Source organism: Molossus molossus, unplaced genomic scaffold (genome assembly GCF_014108415.1).
Source record: "Molossus molossus isolate mMolMol1 unplaced genomic scaffold, mMolMol1.p scaffold_m16_p_26, whole genome shotgun sequence".
Taxonomy (NCBI): Eukaryota; Metazoa; Chordata; class Mammalia; order Chiroptera; family Molossidae; genus Molossus; species Molossus molossus.
The window spans coordinates 454,223-465,244 of record NW_023425362.1 but is presented as its reverse complement, the minus strand read 5'-3'; the positions used below and the strand labels follow the sequence as shown (position 1 = coordinate 465,244).

At 47.2% G+C, this 11,022-nt stretch overlaps 1 protein-coding gene across 5 annotated transcripts in view; it reads left to right on the top strand.

Moving 5' to 3' along the window:
• Positions 1–2,021: 2,021 nt before the first annotated feature.
• Positions 2,022–11,022, top strand: part of PPP6R2 (protein phosphatase 6 regulatory subunit 2) — a 72,664-nt gene continuing 63,663 nt past the window's right edge. For 2 of the 5 annotated variants that reach the window (XM_036278265.1, XM_036278268.1), the window contains exon 1: positions 2,026–2,062. The gene's annotated coding sequence lies outside the window, so the exon portion shown is untranslated. Of the gene's footprint in view, positions 2,063–11,022 lie in introns of all 5 variants that reach the window. The other 3 variants (XM_036278266.1, XM_036278267.1, XM_036278264.1) reach the window with 3 other exon arrangements.

The following is an 11,022-nucleotide window of genomic DNA, read 5'->3' as shown; positions in this document are numbered from 1 at the left end:
TTTGTATATAGTAACCATTTTCTTCTCTCTCCATTTTTAAAAATAGTTGTCAGAAGTTAACTTTACTATTTAGTTTTTGTGTGTGTGTGGTACATGCCCCAAGTGGGAACCGAACCCAGGACTCTTTGGTCCGCAGGCTGACGTTCAACCACTGAGCCAAACTGGCCAGGGCTAAGGCTAGTATTTGGTTTTAACAGAAGAACACAATAGAATATTCAGTGACAGAGCCCTGGCCAGTTTGGCTCAGCAGTTAGAGCGTTGGCCTGCGGTCCAGAGACACCTGGGTTCAGTTCCCACTAGGGGCGTGTACCTCAATTGCAGTTTGTACCCGGCCCTGGTTGGTCATGCAGGTGGCAGCCACTCAATGTGTCCCTTTCACGTCGATGTTTCTCTCTCTCTCTCTCTCTCTCTCTCTCTCTCCCCTCTCCTCTCTCTCTCTCTCTCCCCGTCTCTTCCCCCCCTCTCCCTCTCTCTCCCTCCCACTCTATCTGAACAAAAAAATGGAAAACTTTCCTCGAGTGAGGATAAAAAAAAAAAAGAATATTCAGTGACAGAGCCTGAGGAGTAATGTAGCCAGTGATCAATGCAATGACTGTTGGAACTGTGCATACGCTCATTTTGGAGAAAGTGAGAATTTTCTCAATTGCAATAATAGGGTGGAGGTATCTTGTTAGGTGAACATATAAGTTGTTTCACTGTTGTATAGAAGTTCAAGTATGTTTGAAAGGATGCATACTATTCATAAGGCTGGACTCTGCCCCTTAACTCCAAATCCGATATTCTTTGCCTGCCCTGCGATAGTGGAATCCCTAAGCGTTTCTCTTGTCAGTTGTAAAGCTGATGCCTTCCCCCGCCCCAGCTTCTTACCAGTTCACTCTAAGGAACTTGCCAGAGATATGCCCTGCAGGATACTGGGAAAGGGTGTTCAGGAGTAGCAGACACTCTTCTATCCAGCCTCGGGAGGGGTGCAGGAGTGTGGGAAGTCGGGCAACCCAAGCCTGTGCCTGCAGCGCGCAGAGGGAGGCCTGGTGCAAACCCTCTCGCGCCCCCTGGTGACCAAGCTCGGCAGAGGCAAGTGCAGGTCCACCTCCGCAGGGTGGGCCACGTGGATTGGGAGCTGATGCCGGCCGTAAGGGGTAGAAGCCGTAAGTGTTCACTTCGTTTTCCATCATTTCCCACGGTTCATGCTGACACCTGAAATAATTCTCATTTTGGAGATTATTAGTTTAACAGAATTATACAGTTCCAGCAAATGTTAAACGGGCACATATTTTTAACGTGCGAAACACAGGAAACCCTCGCGACACCTGGAAAGAAGTCTGGCGGCTGCTGCTCAGGCGCTTCCGGTCCAGTTAGAAAGCACAGACCGGACCTCCGCGTGGCATGTGGGGCGTACCCGCGCTCACTCTTGCTCTGGCCGTGTCCAGGCACGTGCCCAAGGGTTCAGAGGGCACCCAGGGGCCCCAGCCAGAGCGGAGGGCCCCACAGAGAACGGAGACACCAGCCCCAGGTGTGTGACCCTCTCGCTGGGGAGGTGGTTCTGCTGAGGACGTTGCATTAGAAACCTTGTTACCGCAAATGTTTGTCCCGTGACAAGTTAACTGTGCTTGTACAGACATCTAGCAACACCCCAGAGGGAAAAGGGGACGAAAAAGCTGCCCCCTACCCACCCCGCACCACGTCAGTCCGCACCCTCGCGCTCCGGCCACTGAGCTCTGAGCCGCTCGGGCCCGACGCGCCCAAGTGAGCGCGCGGGCCCCGCCCCCATCGCGGCCCGCCCCGCCCTCCCCGCGAGCGTGCGCGCCCCGCCGCCGGCGTGCGCGCGCCCGCCCGCCGCAGCCGCCATTTTGGAGTGACCCGAGCGCCGCCCGCGGCCCCAGCCGGTCCCGCGCCGCCCGCCGGCCAGCGCAGTGACCGCGGGCGCCGAGGCCGTAGGCGCCACGCCGGGCCGGGCCCATGTGTGTGCGGCCCGCCCCAGGCCGCCCGGGCTTCGCCTCCGCCAACGCCCTGGCCTCCACCCGGGCCTCCGAGGAGCCGCCGCGACGCCCGGCCCGCGGGGCAGGTGAGTGCGGCTGCCCGCGGGCTCCTGCGCCCGCCTGTGCCCGGGCGTGTCCGCCTCCGTCAGTGCCCCTCGCTGCCCCGGCGGTGACCCCTGAGAGATGCCAAGTGTGCTCGCCCCGTGCGCCCGCCCGTCAGGGTCCCCCCACCTCTCTGCACCTCCGTCCGCGCGTCGGTGCCGCCCCGTCCGCGGCCGTCCTGTCAGCCGCCCTCCTCCCGTGCCCGGCCGTGAGGGGCCCTGCCGGCGGGCGCCGCGCTGCCCCGCTCGCTGCCCGCCCTCCGGCCCTCCGCGACCCCGCTGCCGTCCGCCGTCCGCCGTGTCGTCCTGCCGCCCGGCCCCTCCGCGGCCCTGCTGCCCCGCCGCCCGCCGCTGGGCTCCGAGCGCTCCCGGCTGGGCTCCGAGCACTGCCCGCGCCCCCGCGGTGTCCGCCCGTCACGCAGCCTCCGCACGTGGTGCCCGGACCCCCGTCTCGTCCCTGTGGCCTGCTCGGCCTGTCCTTCACCCCGCCGGCGCCTCCCCGGCCTCTTCCTGCCCTGCCCTTGGCCTCCCGGCCCGCGGCGCCTTCTCGTCCCTGCCTCCCCTCTCCGCTTTGGGCTTCTCCAGCGCCTCGGCCCGGCCCCGGAGGGGAGGAGCAGCGGCTGTGGGAGCAGCGGGGCCGCCGGGGCAGAGCCTGCTGGGCTGCGGGCCACCGCGGCCAAGACCCCGAGGCGCCCCCAGGACCCGGCGAGCCGCGTGCGCCAGGGTAAGGGGAGCGGGCCGTGCCCCGTGGCGCTGCGGACCGGGGCCTGGGACGAGGTGCGGGCAGTGCTGGTGTGCTTTAGACCGTGGTGGCCCTTGGCGGGTTTGGGGGTCGAGCTGTTGGGACCTGCTGATCTCGGGAAGGACTCGAGGTGATGGGACAGGCGCTCACGGTGGGCGGCGGCGTGGGGACTCACTGCCGTTGGACGAGGCCGGCCGCAGTGGGCATCCCCGGGAGAGTCGAGCCAGAGGGCCAGGCGGCAGGCACAGCCCAGCAGCGGTTGGTGGTTGAAGCCTTGGGAATGCGGTTCCCTCTCTCCTCTCTCTCACACAGCACGAGGATCGACCATTTATCGTGTGCTGCGGTGTTAAATACTTCATGTGACCTTTCATTTAGTCTTCCCACGAACCCTAGGACTTAAACTGAGCTCTACAGCAAATAGGATTTGTACCCCAGGCAGGCTGACTAAAGCTTTCTCTCCCCTCCCCCTTATTTTGGTCAAGGAACAGGTTAACTTGAAAGTACTGTTTTAAAGTTTTAAATAATAGTAATGGCTGATTATGTACCAGGCACTTCTGTGAGTGCGCACGCGTGTGGTGTTATTTAGAAAAACAAGCCCAGGTACTTTTTAAAGTGTGTTATCTATACCATCTCAGTGCCTTTTATTAGTCTTGTATCCTTGTGAGATACAACATTGTGACATAGAGTGGGCATGTGACTTGCGCAGAATTTACTGTAAACTAGAGAGTGAAAACTGGTGCTGAATTCTGCGTTTTGACATCTAACCCAGTAATTGTTTAATTCTGGAAACAACTTGATGTAGTTACTCTTAACATTACTGTTAATATTCATATGAGAACAGGGAGGCACATACAAATTAAATAACTTCCCCAAGCTCACAATAAATAAATGAGTGGGTTATGCACATGGTTATCTGAACACAATATAATTCAAAAGATCCAAAGTTTGTATCAGGAAGTCAGTCTCATTCTCACCCTGTCTCAGCCATCGCTTCCTCTTAGAAATCATGGCATATCCACATACAAGCAACCAGACCTCTTTTTCGCACAGAATATGCAATTGTACAGTCTTTTATTTCCTTAAAAAAATTTTTTTTTCTTTATTGATATTACAGAAAGAGAGAGGAAGGGAGGGAGAGAGAGAGAAACATCAATGAGAGAGAACATCGATTGGTCGCCTCCTGCATGCCCCCCACTGGGGATTGGGCCCACAACCTGGGCAGTGTTCTGACCGGGAATCAAACTGGCGACCTCTTGGTGCATGGGTTGACACTCAACCACTGAGCCACACCAGCCAGGCTATTTCTTTTTTTTTTGATCCTCAACCCGAGGACATTTTTCAGTATTTTGTTCAGATAGAGTGGGAGGGAGAGAGAGGGAGAAACATAGACATGAAAGGGACACATCAAGTGGTTACCACCCACACGACCCAACCAGGGCCGGGGACAAACTGCAACTGAGGTACATGCCCTTAGCAGAAACTGAACCCGGTTCTCTCTGGACCACAGGCCGATGCCAAACCAGCCAGGGTGCCAGGCTATTTCTTTAAAAATATTCCCACCTTGGCCAGTTTGGCTCAGCGGTTAGAGCGTCAGCCCGAAGACCAAAGAGCTGTGGGTTCGATTCCGGTCAAGGGCAGTACCTTGGTGGTGGTTCGGTCCCCAGCCCTGGTCAGGATCCTGTGGGAGGCAGCCAGTCTTTGTGTCCCTCTCACATCTATGTTTCTCCTCCTCACCCCATCTGAAGATAAAGGGAAAAATATCTTCTGATGAGAATTTAAAAAAACAAACAACAAAAATCCACATCCATGTGAGAGAGAAACATCAATCAGCTGCCTCCTGCATGCCCCCCACTGGGGACCAAGCCGGAAACCCTGGCATGTGCCCTGACCAGGAATTGAACCAGGACCTCTTAGTCCATGACAACACTCAATCCACTGAGCCACACACCAGCCAGGCTAAACTTGATGAATTTTTAACAAATGTGTATACACCATTATGTCCATCACTCATGCCAAGATATAGAACATTTCTGTTAACCCTAAAAATTTGTGTCCGTTTTCAGTTATTACACCAGCCCTCAAAATCTCAAGGCAATCAGCCCTGGCCAGTTTGGCTCAGCGGTTAGAGCATCAGCCTGCGGTCCGGAGAGACCCGGGTTCGGTTCCCGCTAAGGGCACGTACTTCGGTTGCAGTTTGTCCCCGGCCCTGGTTGGTCGTGCGGGTGGCAGCCACTCGATGTGTCCCTTCACGTCGATGTTTCTCTCTCTCTCTCCCTTCCTCTCTCTCCCTTCCACTCTATCTGTACAAAAAATGGGAAAATATCCTCGGGTGAGGATAAAAAAAAAAAAAAAAAAAAAAATCTCAAGGCAATCATATTCCTGATTTCTAAAATATAGATTAATTTTGCAGGTTCTTGAACTTCAAGAAAAAGCGTATGCTCTTTTGTATCTGCCTTTTGCTTAGTATAATGTTTTTGTGATTTGTTGATTTTGATGCCTGTATCTGTAGTTTGTGCTTTTCTCCCCAATATTTATTTATTTTTGTTACAGATGTTTCTTCTTTTTTCCCCCTAGACACCCTCCTCCCCACCCCACCCCCACACCCAGCATTTTTGTCTCTGTCCATTGGTTACGCATACATGCATATAAGTTCATCTATCCCCCCTCCCTCATCTGAGGTCTGTCAGTCTGAACCGTATTCTTTTCTCTGTCTGTGGGTCTGTTTTGTTCATCAGCTTATTTTGTTTATTATATTCCACAAATAAGTGAGATCATTTGATATTTGTCTTTCTTGGATTGGCTTATTTCGCTTAGCATAATGCTCTCTAGGTCCGTCTATGACAAGATAGGATAAGAGATCTTTCTTAACAGCTGCATAGTATTCCATTGTATATATGTACCACAGCTTTTTTATCCACTCATCTACTGATGGACACTTGGGCTGTTTCCAGATCTTAGTAACTGTAAGTAGTGCGGCTGTGAACATAGGGGTACATATATTCTTTCTGATTGATGTTTCAGGCTTCTGGGAACAGAAGGGAAGGGAAAGTGAAAGGGAGATAGAAACGTCAATGTGAAAATCATCCATTGGCTGCCTCCTGCACATCCCCAAAGGGATCAAGCCCACAACCTAGGCACAAATGTGCCCCAACCAGGAATCCAGTTGGTGACCTCTTGGTGCATGGAACCCATGCTCAATTAACTGAGTCACACCAGCACCAGCCAGGCAAGGTTGTCAGTCTTTTTCATTTTAGCCATTCAGGTAGTAGTGGAATCTCACTGTGGTTTTAATTTGTATTCCTCTGATGAATAACAGTGGCAAAGTAGCTTTCCATGTGCTTGTTGGCGATCTGTATGTCTCTTGTGAAGTATCAGGTCTTTAGCTCACTTTTTTATTGGATTATTTGTCCTTTTATTATTTATTTTTAGGAGTTTAAAAAATATATTTTGGTTATGAGTCCTTTATGATGGATATGTATGTATACATATACTGTGAGGGAGTAGGAGGAGGAGAGGAAGTGAGGAGTGAATATTTTTTCCTATTCATCGTTTGCTTGTTTGTTTCTTAATGGTGTCTTGTGATGAACAGAAAATTTCAGTTCGGATGAAGTAAAAATATGTCAGTAATTTTCGTGTGTGTGTGTGTGTGTGTGTGTGTGTGTAACAGCTTTATAGTGGTAGCATTTGTATTTAGATTTATGATTTTTTTTTCTTTTTAACAGCTTTGTTGACATTTTGATACATGTATATGCATTTAAAATCATCACAGTCAAGATAGCATACGTATCTATCACCTCTGAGATTTCCTCATGCCCCTTTGGGATCCTGCCTACCCTTTCCTGTCCCTCCACCTCCAAGCAAATATTGATCTACTTTCTTTCTTGTTTTAATCCTCACTTGAGGACATGTTCATTGATTTTAGAGAAAGGGAAAGAGAGAAAGAGAGAGAGAGAGAGAGAGAAAGAAACAGAAACATCATTGTGAGAGAGAAGCATCAATTGGTCGCTTCTGGTGCATGCCCCAACTAGGGACTAAGCCCTCAGCCTAGGTATGTGCCCTGACCCAGAATTGAACTGAACGCATGACCTTTCTGTGTACAGGACGGCGCTCCAACCAACTGAGCCACACTGGCCAGGGCTAATTTACTTTCTGAATGACCCATGTAATTTTTTGGGTGAGATAGAATCAGGGTACTTTTTCCCTCCATATGGGTTATGTAATCATTATAGTATCATTTGTTAAAAAGACTGTGTATGTAGGCTTATTTCTCTGTTATGGTTCATTGGTCTGTTTTTCTTTTTTTTAGAAGAAACTTTTTTTTAAATCCTCACCAGAAGATATTTTTCCATTTGTTTTCAGACAGAGTGGAGGAAGGGAGGGAGGGAGGGAGGGAGGGAGGGAGGGAGAGACAGAGAGAGAGAGAGAGAGAGAGAGAGAAACATTGATGTTAGAGAGACATCGATTGGTTGCCTCCTGCACGACCCCAACCAGGGCCGGGGACTGAACCACAACCAAGGTACAAGCCATTGACTGGAATTGAACTCATGGCTCTTTGGTCTGTAGGCTGATGCTCTAACCACTGAGCAGAACCGGCCAGGGCCCATTGGTCTGTTTTTCTATCCTGTGCCTACACCACATTGTATGAATTACTATAACTTAATGGTAAGTCTTGAAATCAGGTACTGTAAGACCTTCACTTTTATTTCTTTACAAAATTTTCTGCCAGTTTTAGATACACTTTTCAATTTGTACAAAAATTTTTGCTGGGAGTTTGTTTGGTATTACATTGAATCTATAGATTAATTTTAGAACTGAATTAATGTCAAGTCTTCTGATCTGTGCACATGGTATATCTTTCCAATTATTTAAATCTCTAATTTTTCTCAGCAGTTTTTTTGTAGTTTTCAGTATGATGGTACACTTTTTTCATTCATTATATTTGTAGATATTTGATATTTTAGATGTTATTTAAAATATTTTTATATTGTTTTTCAATTATTTGTTGTTAATGTACAAAAACACAGTTGGTTTGTGTACTGATCATGTATCCTGCAACTTTGCTCAATTCACGTAGTTCTCATAGTGTGTATATATATTCCTTTGGATTGTTTATCTACATAATCGTATTATGTACAAATAAAGATAGTTTTACTTTTTTCCCAATTGTTATACCTTTTCTTTTTCTTGCACTGTTGTACTGGCTAGCACCTCTAATCCAGTGTTGAATAGGAATGGTGATAGTGGGCCTTCAGTGGTTGAGGAAGATGTGTTCTAGTCCTATTGTATGGAATATTTTTATCATAAAAGGTGTTGGATTTTGTCCATTGCCTTTTCTGCATCTATTGAGATGATCATTTGGTTTCTGTCCTTTTTGCTATTAATCATTATATGGTGTGTTATATTAATTTATTTTCAGATGTTAAAGCAACCTTGCATTTTTTATTGTTCTTCAGATAAAGCGGAAGGGAAAAAGGGAGGAAGAGAGAGAGGGAGAAACATCGACATGAGAGAGACATCGACTGGTTGCTACCCACACGACCCCGACTGGGGCCGGGGACAAACTGCAACCGAGGTACGTGCCCTTAGCGGGAACTGAACCTGGGACTCTCTCATCTGTGGGCACATGCTTTAACCACTGAGCCAAACTGGCCAGGGCCAGCCTTGCATTTTTATGATAAATTCCCTTGGTGTAGTGTATCTGGACTTTTTATGTGTGTCTGGACTTGGTTTGCTAGGTTTTGTTGAAGACTTTTGCATCTATATTCATAAGAGACATTTGCTTACACACAACTTTATTTTCAGATGATATCATTGATTTTGGTATCTGGGTAACTGGCCCCATAAAATGAGTTAGTAAGTTCTTCATTGTTTTTGTAGATCACGTTTCTAGATGATCATTATCCTCAGCCTGAAACTTTTTTTTTTAACATTTTAAAAAATATGTTTTTATTGATTTTTTTTCTAGAGAAAGAGGAAGGGAGAGAAGGATAGAAACATTGATGTGAGAAAGATACATAGATTGGCTGCCTCCTGCATGCCCCCTACTGGGGATTGAGCCTGCAACCCCTGCATGTGCCCTGACCTGGAATCGAACCCAGGACCTCTCAGTCCCTGGGAGGATGCTCAGTCCACTGAACCACACCAGAGGGGCTCAGCCTGAAGCTCTTTCTTCATTGTTTATATTGTGGGTGTGCTGGAGACAGATTCCTTTTGCTTTTGTTTGTCTGAAAAGGTTTTTATTTACCTTTCAATGTTGAAGGATATTTTTGCTGGATATAGAATTTGAGGTTGACAGTTTTTTTGTTTCAGTCCTTTAAAGAAGTTACTTCATTATCTTTGAGAGTCTTTTGTTTCTGGTGAGAAGTCTGTTGTCATTCTGTTGTTCCCCTGATATATTTTCCTGCTGTGTTTTAAGATACTTTATTTTTATTAAGTAAATTGTCTGTTTCTATTAAATTTTTTCCCTTTTCAGTTTGATGGTAATTTTCTGAGTTTGGTGTTTTTGTGTTTGTCCTTCCTGGGATTTACTTCAACCCTTGGCTCTCTGGGTTGATGTATTTAATCAACTTTGGAAACTTTTGGGCTGTTGTCTTATTCTTTCCTTTTGGCACTCCAGTGATACCTGTTTTAGATGGATATTGTCCCACAGGTGCTTAACATGGCTGTCTTTTAAAAATTATTTTCTCTCACTGTTTACATGAGTATATTTTGTAAATTCATTGCTTTTCTTCTCTGTGTTCACTGTTATTAATTCTGTCCAGTGACATTTAATTCCAGGTACTGTATTTTTAATTCTAGCATTTCCTTTTGGTTCTTCTTTCAAAATTGCAAATCTCTGCTAATTTCCCACCTGCTCATCCCTTCTGCCCCTTTTCCCCCCAAATCCTGTGACATATATATAATTGCTGTCTTGAAGTTCTCATCTGCCAGTTGCAACACGGTCATTTGTGAGTTCTGCAGATTGTTTTTTTCTCTTGATCATGGGTAACATTTTTCTTTGCATGTCTAGTAACTTTTTGTTGTGTAATGGACATTGTGGACAGTCCATTCTAGAGATTCTGTTTTGGGTTATCTTCCCATAAAGTGTGTTAGGTTTTGGTAGAGGCGGCTGTTAAATTACTGGGAGATCATTTCAATCCTGTAGAAGCTTTAAGGGTGGATCTGTTTTGTTTTTGCCCTGTTTCTGGAACATGGTTTTTACTCCTAAGGTGTGGCAATTTTGAGGTTTTAATGGAAAACCCTTCTAATTTGACAGAATCTAAACTCTATATTCTGTCTTCCAGTGTTGGACAACTGACGAAATCTCTGCTCATTTCTTTCACCTCACAATAGCTGTCTTCTGTTTAGTCCGTCAGTCTCTCTCTCAGTTTTATTGAGGTATAATTAATTGAGCAATAAGACTGTAAGGTATTTAATGTACATAATTTTATATATGTGTACATCATTGTGAAAGAATTCTCCCCATCTAGTTAGTTATCATATTCATCAACACATGCGCGTGCACACGCACACACACACACACATTTTGGTGAGAACATTTACGTTGTACCCTCTTAGCAAATTTCGGTTACACAATACAATGTCATCAGCTACAGTTCCCATGTTTCACATTTGGTCCTCAGACCGTATTCATCTCATAGCTGAGTGTTTGCTCCTTTTACCAACCTCTTTCTTTTATTTATTTATTTATTTATTTTATCCTCACCCGAGGATATTTTTTTCCATTTTTTGTACAGATAGAGTGGGAGGGAGAGAGAGGAAGGGAGAGAGAGAGAGAAACATCGATGTGAAGGGACACATCGAGTGGCTGCCACCCGCACGACCAACCAGGGCCGGGGACAAACTGCAACCGAAGCACGTGCCCCTAGCGGGAACCGAACCCGGGTCTCTCCGGACCGCAGGCCGACGCTCTAACCGCTGAGCCAAACTGGCCAGGGCTTACCAACCTCTTTCTACCTCCCACACCCTACTCCTGGCAGCCACTTTCTACTGTTTCTGTGAATTGACCTTTTTTTTTCTGTTTGGTTTCTTGGCATCTCATCCCACCATTTGCAACTCAGGAGTCAGCCAAGGATTTTGGAGGAGTTGTTTTTTTTTGTTTGTTTTTTTTAATAGTTTACTGATTTTTGGAGAGAGAGTGAAAACACACCATTGGTATGCTGTATACCCCCCACTGGGGATTGAGCCCACAACCTGGGCATGT